Genomic DNA, 12,942 nt, shown 5'->3' with positions numbered 1-12,942 from the left:
ATTGCAGAATACCTTATGCCACCAGACATCTAGAGAACCTTGAATTATGCCATCTTCGGTCTGATCTAAGTATGGTATATAAAATCATACATTGCAATGACTTACCTGTCAATGAATACTTCAGCTTCAACCATAGCAACACAAGAGCAAACAATAGATACAAACTCAAGGTTAACCGCACCAAACTTGGTTGCAGGAAATACGACTTCAGTAGCAGAGTGGTCAATGTCTGGAATACTCTACCTGACTCTGTGGTTTCTTCCCCAAACCCCAAAAACTTTAACCTTAGACTGTCTACTATTGACCTCACCCCTTTCCTAAGCGGTCTGTAGGATAAACTGAGGGAGATGAAACAAGAAAAGAAACATCCAGAGCACCACAAATGCTATTTACTTTTTAGTGCTAAGGGTAGCAAAGTGGCAATACTTTTCTGCTATTATTGCATCCATAGATGCCCTACAACCTTTTTCAGGTGATTTGAGCCCTGTTTCCTGGACAGGGATCAGATCCCTTTACAGAGTCCTGGCGGAGGAATTTGATTGGCAGCTCTCAGACAAGGGCACCTGATGCCAGTCTTATTGCAAGTTTTAAGGAGGCCCCAGGGGCAGGTACCTGCTATGTTTTATATTTTATTAGTAGTCTTACATTTTCTGGGATCAGTCTCAGAATTTGATGATGCAGGAGGAGAGATTTCACCCTTGTTCCCTACTTTGTGTGATTCCATACTCTCACCTCTCTTTTTTACTATCTACATGAAGACACTGGGTGAGATGATAAGCATAGGATATGGTATCATCAGTACGCTGATGATATCCAAAATATCTTTCTGTCTCTGGTGAATTAAACAGTGCTCTTGATGGCTTCTACTGAATCCTAGCAATGTTAAGTAGACTTTGGACTTTGGTGGCCTCCATTTTAGAACCATGTTCTTTGGTACTACATGGGGTTGCATTGCCCCAAACAAACCTAATATGCAGTTGTGGGGAGGCCTTCCTAAACTTACGACACCTTTTCAAAGAGCAAATTGCAGTCATGATTAGAAGAACCTTTGCACAACTTCATGTTGGGCACCAATTTTTCCTGTTCCTGGGCACATTGTTTCTTTCTCTCTTCTGTAGCTTTAAATCTCTAAAAAGGTACAGATTGTCAATTTTGCTTTAGTTATTAATAATTCTTTGGGATAAGGAGAAGAGTAGCTAAGGCTAGAGAGAGATATAGCTATATTTGTTAGGGTTTTTCATAGACTTTATTTAGGTATTAAATAAATATATAAATATGTAAGTTTTTTTAGAAAAATATTTATAAGAATATCTAATCTGAATTCATAATCTCCCAGGATTTGAATTTATAATCTCCCAGGATTTGAAATGGATAACTAACATTAAATGCATCATTAAAAAGGCACAACAAAGAATGTTCTTCCTGTGTCAAGTCAGAAAGTTCAGACTGCCCCAGGACCTGTTGATATAGTTCTATAATTATTGAGACTATCATTTGTACTTAAATAATAGCCTAGTTTGGTACAGCAACCAAACAGGTCAGGTACAGACTTCAATGAATAGTTAGGAATGCAAAAAAAAAAAAAAAAATTGTAACCATCCTGGCTTCTATTGAGGATCTGTGTACTGCACAAACTAGAAAGAGGGCTGAGAAAATATCTACAGCTGTAGATTTAGATATATAGTGTGCAGATCTGTAGATATACAGATCTGCACAGGAGACAAATTCCTTGTGTGTCCAATCACACTTGGATTCTATTCTATTCTATTCTATTCTATTCTATTCTATTCTATTCTATTCTATTCTATTCTATTCCATTCCCTTCCTTTCCCTTCCCTTCCCTTCCATTCCCTTCCCTTCCCTTCCATTCCGCAAACAATAAAATACTCATCAAATAGATTAGACTAGTATACAAGGGATGAAGTTAGTGTCATTCCTATACATGATTCTATGGAAAATGACAATTATGACCCAGCTTTCTTCCTTGTGAAATTTTAATGATTGTCATTACTGATAGTAAATTATGTCATCCCTGAACATTTTATAACTGAAAATAGGGACAAACGTGCCATGTGCTTGTTCTTGTACTGAAGCCTAATTTTAGTCTTCCTGCCCTTTCATATCACCTGTACTCCTTCTGAAGGCTCTGCTGAATCTGCTCCATTGATTTAATTCTAGACTTAAGCACTGAGATGTAAAAGTAAGTGATGGGTAAGTCATCCAGTGTTGAAAGACTTAAGAGCACGGGATTTTATAAATTTCATTGTGAAGTTCCTGTGTGCCTGGTCCTTGACTTTCAAGTTCCTAATAATAGTTTAATCCTAAATTTTAAATATGTTATTTGCACAAAGCTTTTACACCTATGTCTTTGAAATGGAGGTCTTATTAACTTAATTTGGGGTGGGGGGAGATATTGCTGCAAATTATATACAGTTTTGTTAAAATGGTTTCATATATAGAGATGTCACTTTATTAACAGTTCAAAAAGCAAATATATTTAAACAAAATTGTTGGCAGATTTCATTCATCCAGAAATGACTGTTGCTGTAAATTTGATCCTATATTTTTTGTTGTCTTCAGAAATGGACATAGTTGGCACTAGCATTAACTGTGGAAATGCATTTTTGGCCACTGCAGAATCTTCTGATTTTTAAAAAGTAGAATCTAATTAGAGGTTGGATTCTATAATACCCATAGTCTTGGTTTTAAACTATTCAAGATGGAAGGGAAGAAACCTATACTTTTATTTGATAGGTGCTGTTTTATTTATGAATTATATATATTTAAGTCATTTAGCTGGTTTACCTGCAAGGGTTTTTCTTCCTATAGTGCGGGGGTGTCAAACTTGATTTTATTGAGGGTTGTGTTTGACCTTGGGGACCGGGATGAGCGTGGCCAGGATAGGCATGGTCTTTTACTGTTTCCAGGGCAGCCCTACGGGCCAGATGTAAGCACCATGTGCGCCGCATCTGGCCCCTGGGCCTTGAGTTTGACACCCTTGCTATAGTGTAATGTAATGTAGAAATGACCTTGAGAGACAGGGCAGAGACGCTGCCTAGAAAACAGTCAGATAAAAGGGGTTGGGGAAGCCTGCAGCTGCATTACAGGCAGAGAAAGAAACTTAGAATGGACCCCCGCTCCCCAAAAATTATAACCCTGTAAGAAGGGAGGCAGGAGGCTTGTACTTTCAGACATGGAAGATTTTGTTAATGTATCCTTACAATAATATAGAAGTAATTCATCTGGTCTGTCTGGTCTACTTGGGAAGAGTGGCACATAATTAGCTGCGATTAGCTTATATTTGCTGATCGGAATAGAAAATACTGTTTAAAGTAAGGAATGAGCAAGAGGAATTGCAGACTTGGGTAACTATGAAGAATAGATTAAATTACTCTTGTTGGCAGGTGCTGAGAAAAATCCTGATGAGTTTCATTACTTTTATACAGCTGATGGCAGCATCTCATTTATTTGAGATAGGAGACCACCAAGAAATCACAGCACTTTAAGTTGACGTGGGAAGTGAATAACAAATTTCTTGAAGAGTGTAAGAATAATCCACTGCTCCATTCTTGCAAGAAAACAAGATATATGTGGCCAGCAGAAATTTGGCTTAAATCGAAAGAGGTTTTACCTTTTAAATAGGGCATCTGTCACTCTTCTCTCTTTCCTTTACATCACTTCCATCCAGTTTTCTCCCTTTCATTTTGGTCTTTTTCTGATATCAATATCCATCTTTTTGTTTTAACTTTGTTCTGTTCCCCCCCTCTTCTTCTGTTTTTTCTTTAGAAGAAGGGATTTGAATGTATTTGTCCACGTATTGTATGTGAGAAACCATGTTATATACAGATGAAATTATTTTGTAATCTGGTTTGAGTTGGATTTGATATTGCTAGCCTAAAAAGGACTGTCCTGTCCAAGTTCTTTTTTCCTACATTGATGTTTGGATTCTTCCTAGAAAGGGTTTCATTTCTTTTCTTAAAATCAGACTCTTCTTCCTTTTGGGTAAAGCCATAATAAATGTTATACACAAAAACATTGCTACACAGGATTCAGATATACTGCGGAACTTTTCAGTTACCGAGACAATGTATTTATTTGGATTACTAATCAGTCTGAATGCTTTGGGGGTAAAAAGGCAGAATATAAATTGATTGAATAATAACAATGATAAAACATATATCCCAATGTTTCATAGCTGAAAACTGACTTGTTACTTTAATTCTCTTGTTCCATAGCAGCTTGATTTTACAACACAGAGGCAAAAGTGTGCATTGCTGAAGGGGCTGCTCTGTTTGCTTGCTGTGAAATTGTTATGATTCAAAATACGATTTGAACAGTTAAAAATAAACCTAATGAACATGTGAAATAATAATATGCTGCAATATGCTTTACTTACAATTGTAAAGTGCTTACAAATTAAGAACTGGTATGTTCAGTGGGGCTTACTCTCTAATAAAAATGTCTTCAGTATTTGTGGGTTTCTAACATATACTGCACTAAAAAGAAAATGCCTCTGCTTCTCTACTTGGAGATTCTGTTGTTTGAAAATGGAAGAAGACTGGTTAATATTAATAGCAATATAAGAATGTATGGTAAATGGATCTTAATTAGACATTCCCCACACTAAAAGCAATAGAAACCCAGGACTGTAATTAAGAGAGATGGGGGGGGGATACAGAGAGAGCAAAGTAGTTTATGTTAAACAATGCAACAGTTTTAGAACTTGAGCTTAAAAATAATTTAAAGCATTGAAGAACATCAACCATTTTTAGGCACTTGTTTTAGAAAAGGAGTTTGGAGCAGTCACACTGCTCTATCACCGGAGTAGGAAATCTATGTACTGAATAATATTTGTTTTCTCTTGCTTAGGATTCCTCAATGAACGCCATTAACTGATGAATGTGTAAAAAAATAGATAAGAAATGAACAAATGGAAGCATAGAGAGGTTTATTTTAGATTAACCAAACCTAGTATACATTGATGTAAAGTCAGTAATTTTGTGTGATACAAAATCCATCCTGTTTTTATCCATCATTTCCTTCTAAAGGAAATTTTATTTAGTCCAGATAGAGAAATTTATATCCAAACAATTCTATCGAATGAAAAATCTCTTTAGAACAATTAGAACAAAATCTTTCTCAGGTAATACTGGGATGTGCTCTAAGAATAGAGTTGATATTGAGATAGATCTGAAAAGAAACCGTCAATTGTATGATTGTAGGCAGTCACATCTATTCAGAGTTAAATGTTGTTTGGGGAAAAATATAGTTTTAATGCGATAGCTTTAATATTTTGATGGAAATATTAATAGTACATTTAACTAATACCTAAAATATATATACTCCATGGTTTATTTTAGATTTGTTTGTCTGTTTTATATAAAAGTCCATTGAAGCATGAAGTTTCAGAGATGTTATTTTCTTATGTTCAATTGCATAAGTTGGAAAACATTAGTGGAAGAATGCAAGAAGATATGAACGTATATTGAGAACATATTGTCTATTTCTTAGCAATTTGAATTTTATTGAGATATATGATTTAGACCTGTTATAAGATATTGAATAATGAACACTGTAACTAAAAGAACAAAAATGAATAGGGTCAGAAACCAAACGGAACTTTTTGTCATAATGTTCTCCAAATATTCTGTGAAATTATTTTTGACAAGTTAATTTATAGAATGAAAAAACCATCATTATGCCATTAGGAGAGGGGAAATTATAGGCTTAAAAGAGTAAGAAAGAGCATAGCTAACTTGGATAAATTCAAATATCCGTGTTCAGATAAATTATATCCTAGAAAAGTATCACCTAAACTTTTCAACCTAGTACTTCTATATAAACCACTATGCCTTTGCACACTATCTAATTGCTAGTGTTTCCTGCATGTAAATATGAGTAAAATTTGACATAAGATTTTTAATGATTGTACTGATTACTTTTATCATGCCTTTTTAATTGCATTTAGATTACATACTATTAATGTGCTTCATTAACATACACAGATTTAGTAAAGTAAATAAAATGAGATTTATTATAAGATGCTAGTGTAATCCTTGAGCTTGATAGTTTTGACTTCATATTATCTAGAGGAAACCTGGATAGTAGCATTCCTAAATCACTAAAATAACAATATCCATATGATTTTGATGTTTCATTAGTATGGAATTCACTGAACTAATACTAATTCAAAGATATAAGAAGATGAAAAACAAATAGAAAGAAGCTTTGTTTTCCCCCATGGAATGGAAATTTCACCTTGCAGCCACATAGTTTGATGTCTTCTTCTGTAGAAGATTTGCCTTGATTCTTCATCACTCTGAAGCTCAATTGTTTTTTCTTGCAGATTAAATAATTGCTCTCCCACTGTGCAAATGAATAGACTTGCAACGCAAGCAAGTATTTTCAAATCAATTCAGTATTTAAATCAAATCTCAAAGTCATTCTTTAGTGCCTACAGATGAAAGCAAAATTCTTCTATCAAAATCTGAGTAGGATGTTTTCATGAAATTCATGCTGAGAAACTGTTCAAAAACTCTTCCGTCAGTGTTATGTAATTCCTGCTTCACAATGGAATTAATTAAATTAATTAAATTGCAATTATCACCTTGAAATTGCATATTTTGCATATTCATTATTCTCTGTGCAAATATTGAATTTTATCATATAATTCAGGTCAGCACACAGCAGAAATGGAACCCAAATTCTCCAATAAAAAATAGTAGTCAAATCAATATGTTCTGAAAGTCTGTAGCATTTCAGTGACAAACATTGCTCTAGAACAGGAGTGTCAAACTTATATCATCATGGCATCACCTGGCATATCAGGACTTTTTTCCCCTTCACTAAACCAGGTGGGGGCGGGGCAGCACGTGACATTCGGCCCGCAAGCTGTGAGTTTGACACCCCTGCTCTAGAATATTGAACAAACTAGGAGAAATGATTGCAGAACCATGCTCAATAGTGTTTGACCTCTTGGACAACTAGGAGGCCCCAGAAAAGTGGAGAAAGGTAAACCATTTCCCTACCTTCAAAAAGGTGAAGGAACACCCGAGAAATTATAGATGACAAAATCAAAGTCTTCAAACAGATGATGATGATATTATTTTTGTGCCTTTGAGTCAATGTAGATTTCTTGCCAGGACAAATCATTGTAATTTTCTTGACAAGATTTCAGAAGTGGCTTCCCCAAGTTCACCAAGTTCAGGTTGGCTTTGTACCTATAATGGGACTAGAATTCAAGTTTCTTTTGGTTTTAGCTTGATGACTGATTCACTACACTAAACTGGCTTTAAAAGAGAGTATTAAATGGCAAATTTTTGAAGTTAATATGAGTCAAGATGGATATGTCAAAACAAGTAATGCTAGATTATTTTTAAAAGATGGGGAGGGGGGAACTGCTTTGGATTTACTATACCTTGATCTCACTAAAGCTTTCAACAGTGTCTTAATATATTGTCATTATTAAAATAGTAAAATAAGAGCTAGATTATACAACTGTTAAAATGAATTCATAATTGGTTAAATTATCATATTCAGAAAGTACGATATTTGTGACTGGCTCCAAAACAGATTGGAAACTATCATTACGTGGATCAACAATTGGATTAATTACGTGGTTGCAGAGGGCAATTATCAAATCTGTAGAGGAACACCTCACTGCTGTGGAAAAAAAGTATTTAATAAAATAAATAGTCATAAACAATGGATTGAAATGAACAAGATCAGATTTATTGGGGGGAAATCTCTGGAAATTGGATAACAAAAATGCAATGTCAGAGAGGCATCATGTGGGAGTAGTAAAAGTGAAAAGGATGTTGATGTCTTTTTAGCTGCAAGTTAAAGCAAGCAGAGTGATGCAGCTGATAAAAAGGCAAATGGTACATTGGAAAGAACATAAACAAAAAGCAGAGGATAGCAGTGAGGTGGCATCATTATTGTTATAGCAACTTTTGGTTTTGATGTTTCTATCCCATTTTCATTTTTGTTTTTGCATTTAGATATCTAATGAATAATTGGCTTCTCAGACTTCTCCCTTTAATGTGGATACAGATCTTCTTTACACATAGTCCTGAATGATAAGGAAGGAATTATTTCAATTTCTTCTAAACATTGTGTCCTTTAGGCATCAGAGACCCGTGATTCAAATGAATTTGTTAATCAAGTTCATCAGTAATCTTGATTACAACTGTGGTAGTAAAAAAAAAAGGCCAAATATTACATTTATTGCATTGTTATGGATTTAACAATTATATCTATCATACAACTGAATTCTGTATGCTTTTTTTTACAGAGGTATGCCAAGAAAAGAAAATGATTCAAAGAAAATGACTTCTCTGATCCTGATGACTTCCCAGTGTTTGTTTCTTCATTCTCAGTCTTAAATATTTGGCTGGCTTCTTGCAAAAATAATCCAGAACTAACTTGGCAGTGAAATTTTACAAGCATTCATTCCCTGACTACTCTGTCTTTTTTACTTATGATGGTAAGTTGTTTTATTAAACTGCTAGAAGTTGTAGGTTTCTCAGTTTCAGTGTACAGATTCTGGAAAGAACGCCAAATGAATCAGAATTGTTTCATTTTCTGCTAGACTGCTAGAGTATATGAAACTCAAACTATTTTTTTGACTGAACAGAGTTATTTCATTAAAAAAACCCTTTTTCAAATTACTCTAAAATACAAATAAAATAGAATTTATTGAGACAAATAATAACACTGCTTTGCTACTTTGGGATAATTAGTTTCCTACTTCCCTTCCTTTTTCTTCATTATACATCCAATCTTCTCTCTTCCATAAAACTGAATCATACTTTGATATTATGTGCTTGTTTATTTGTTTTATGTATTACCCATCTCACATACATGCCTGTCCTTTATAGACAACTTTCAAAAATGCTTATTCAAGAAGCAAATTGTCAAAGATGGGTTACCTTGATTCTGGTTGCTTAGATGAATGAGAATTCTTTCTGAATGATGGGATCATGCAAATATTTATACCAAATAAAAAAATGAGACTATATTTTGATTGTGCCTTTAGAATATTGCAATACTGATCTTACAAAAAAACAAAATGAAAACATTCATAATTTGCAGATGTGGGTCCCAAACCACAATAGATGAAACAATAAACTGCAACATTTGACTAGCCTATTGAATTAGAGTTGCTTGGAATTTGTAAAAAAAATATTGGTGTATGAGTTTACCATCAGCACAGGTAGTCCTCAACTTACACCTGATTGCTTAGCAACCATTCAATGTTACAATGGACCCCATCCAAAACTACTTATAAGTCTGTTCCAGACTTCCAAAAATAAATCTTCTCACAGTCACATGACTGCATTTTGAGTGCTTGGCAATTGGCTAAACTTTATGGCTAGTTGCAGCATTCAGTGATCACATGACCATGTTTTATTATTTCTTTTACCAGTTTCCAGATTTTTTAATGGTTTCTGTCAAAAAACTCTTAAAGGAATGTATTGATTCACTTAACAACCACAGCGTTAACTTAACGACCAGCACAAAAAAGTTATAAAATTGGATCTGATCATGTGAGTGTCTTGATTTGTGACAAATATGACTTATGAAAATTCCTGGATCTATTGGGGTCATAAATCAAGCAACTTTATTGTTGACCAAATGCAATAGAATCCTAGTACTTTGATTGAAAAAGCAATTTACCTATATAAAATGTAGGACTTTTCGGATTAAACAGAGTGACTGACTCCATACCAGGTGTAGAAATGCTATAATATGCTAGGTCAGCTGTGCCCAATTGGCTCATTGTTTCAGAAGTATTTCTTTATCTAAACAGAAAAACAGATTGACCAAGGCTGGGCAAAAAAGTTGTGAGAGTAGGAGTGACTTCTGATTTCCTGCTGCCTTTCCCATTTAGTTTCCTTATAGGAATCTGGCAGGAAGCATTGAAGATCTCCCTTCCCTTCCTTTCGTAGAAGCAGATAAATGGCTACTGCTAGATAAGGGAGAAGGCAAGGAATTGTAAGACTGACTAGAAATTGTCATGAACATTGAAAATGGGGGTTACATGGCTGCAGCAGTTATGTAATAGCAGTCAATAACACTGTAGGATCCACAACTTCCCCAAATTTCATTTCCTTAGGAGTCATGACTTCTGGATTTTGGACATTTTTCTGTAAGTTAGTCCATTTGAGGCACCTTATTTCAAAAATGGTTGCCCTATAATGCATCATTTTATCCAGTGCAAGGTCACAATAATGAGAGTTTTAGCATATAGATTTATATTTGTAGCTTCAAATTGGTCCTAATTTCTGATGGCTCCCTGGACAAGTCTCTGCAATTTTCTAGGCAACATTTTCAGAAATGGCTTGCCATTACCTTCTTCCTAGGGCTGAGATGACTGGCTCAAGGTCATTCAGCTGGCATTGTGCCTGAGGCAGGACAAGAATTTATAATCTCCCTATTTCCATATACAATTTTTAATGTCTTGTTTAGTTTTGCTCTGTTTTTGCAATTTTTTCCCTTTTTTTGAAATCTGCATTTTAACGTTATGAATAAAATAATAAAATAAAAAATATTTCAAATACTATTTTTATATGTGCCAATTTAAAATATAAACATCTCAAATCTTATATGTAAACAAGGGTGCATCTCTGAATATTTGCCATTCATTTGTCCTTCTGTAACTAACACTCAATGACCTTATGTTAACAGAATATTGAAGATGGCAGTGGCTATATTGCTATTAGTTATATATAGGACAAAATGTATTTTCTGTTAATTATTTGAAGGTTTAATTATTATGGATTGAATTCTAGTATAAAGTGAAATCACCAGGTTGTTTTTATGTGTACCCATGTCTTCCTTAGTACTTCACTTATGCTACAGCCAGTCTTATTTACATATTATTTACATATAATCTTTAGAATGAGCCATTTGAGATGGTAGCACAGTACTGAAAAATCGCATCCACATTAATTACATATTCAATAAGCAAGTCTTTCTCTAGGGCCCACCTTGACTGTGTGACTTTTGAGATACCAGTTTATGGAACATGAACCATGTTCCTTTCTGTTGCATCTTCTTCTTATTTTAAATTTTGACCAGCACAGCATATTCATGGTCCTCATTTATAAATCTCTTTTTCCTGTGTATCAGTCACCAGCTTGCTAGCTATTTCTCTAAGACATCAGTTCCCTTGCAACATAATTTTAAACATTATTATTTGTTGAGGCAAACTTGAAAAATAGCGTGGTAAATGCTGTACTGCTAGACAAATTCATTTCGTTTTTTGGAAAAGAAAATACTCTAACATACTTGTGCCACTCTCAGAAACTGGGAAAGAAATGCAGAGACCTTTTAAAAAGCCTTGCTCATGAAAATTATGTTCCAGTCAATTATTCTAAATACTAAATATACTTGTAAATATGATAATAAAGTTTTACATGTCAAGAATATTTTTGGCGGCCTGTTCCAGCTTAGATGTTTTCTAAGGCTCTTTTTCAACTCTTTCCTAATGGCCTAGTTTTCATAACTGTGTTCAAGATAAACATCCATCTAGTCAAGTGGCCTAGACTAAGGCTGCTTAAGCAGCCTTACACTTAATTAATCTTGATTATATTGTGAATTTCATGCTATATATAGTATACTTTCTTTTTCTTTACTTTTCTTTTTTTTTTTTTACTGTTTGGAGGTTTCTGTTATTTAACTATCTAGCACTGAGGTCATAGCTTTGATAGATTTTAATCCCCTTATATTTATAAATATAAGGAATGTTATAATTTTCATCTGTATTTCTGATTATGCTATTCTTTAGAAATCATTCTTTTTTTTTATTTGATTTTGAAAAAAATTACTGACGTTATCTTGAAACTTGCATATTTAAAAAGCTAATTAGATCAGCAAGTAAAGATGAGCCTTATACATTGTGGGGGCGGGGAACAGCATGGGCCCTCGAGAAGAATTATTTGTTATCAACAAAAATGTAAGGGATTCCAGTTTGTTCTTGTTGTTGTCGAAAGAAGTCATTATTTGGGATTGCAGTGAATGTGCTAAGTGTGTTGCAGAAAAATAAGCATATTTTTTCACAAAACAGATAAAATACAGTTTCTTGAATCTTCCCCTTCCCAACAGTCACATGTTCAGTGGGAGGGAAGTGTTGAGTTCCTTAGCAACAACAGGGTATATCTACTCAGCTATAGAAGCTTACTGGTTATGTTTGGACCAGCTGCTATCTCCCAGCTTACAATGCCTTGCAGGACTCTTTTGAGGATAAACAGCTGTTGGGAGACACTATTATGCCAGCTTGAAATCCATGGGACAAGAAATGGAGAATAAAAATGTATTAAAATAGTAATTACTAAGACATTTCTTGTGCAACTAAAGATTGCCTTGAATCAAATTATTATACTTACCTATAATTGTTTATATGTGCCATTTGTTTTAGTTTGTAATTTTCATTCTTGTTCAGAATGCCACTTCTATTATTTTTCTTTTGGCAGCCTAACAGAAATAAGTTGCTGAGTTTCACAGCCAGTATTCTCCTCAATGTCCCCAAATACGGGAAATAACTTAGAATCAGGCTAGCTGGCAACTTTTCCTAAGTAGTTTCTCTCTTTCCTGTGTGACATGACATGAATCTCTAATTTCTTTTCTTAGACTGTTTTTCTCCTCCAAAGCTGGCAGCCATACGAACCACTTAGTTTTTATTTTTGGCATTGCTGATTTTTTTTTAATTCTATATTTATTTAAAACCATATACGTTTGAGTAATTATTTCAAGTAATTTACAGAAAGGAAGACTAATAGGATTATATAAAGAGATACAAACATAAAAATACAGCCATGACTCATTTGCTAAATTACCCTTTAAATGGGATAGAAATTAGTACAATTAATCTTGCAGGTTGACATTAAAAATATTTTCAAAACTAACATGTGAGAGCAATAGACAAATTAGCTCCTGTTA

General features: G+C 34.1%; 1 protein-coding gene across 13 annotated transcripts in view; it reads left to right on the top strand.

Annotated features, from left to right (window-relative positions):
• The window catches only part of CHRM3 (cholinergic receptor muscarinic 3), a 260,500-nt gene that overhangs the window by 58,434 nt on the left and 189,124 nt on the right, over nucleotides 1-12,942 (top strand). For 12 of the 13 annotated variants that reach the window (XM_026705231.2, XM_087937102.1, XM_087937087.1 and 9 more), the window contains one exon: nucleotides 8,294-8,485. The exons of the other annotated variant lie outside the window; for it this stretch is intronic. The gene's annotated coding sequence lies outside the window, so the exon portion shown is untranslated. The remainder of the gene's footprint in view (nucleotides 1-8,293; nucleotides 8,486-12,942) is intronic. 13 annotated transcript variants of the gene reach the window in all.

This window comes from Pseudonaja textilis, chromosome 1 (assembly GCF_049901715.1).
Source record: "Pseudonaja textilis isolate UNSWEBS1 chromosome 1, rPseTex1.2, whole genome shotgun sequence".
Lineage (NCBI taxonomy): Eukaryota > Metazoa > Chordata > Lepidosauria > Squamata > Elapidae > Pseudonaja > Pseudonaja textilis.
Note: the sequence above shows the minus strand (reverse complement) of the source record. Positions and strands in the feature narration are given on the sequence as shown.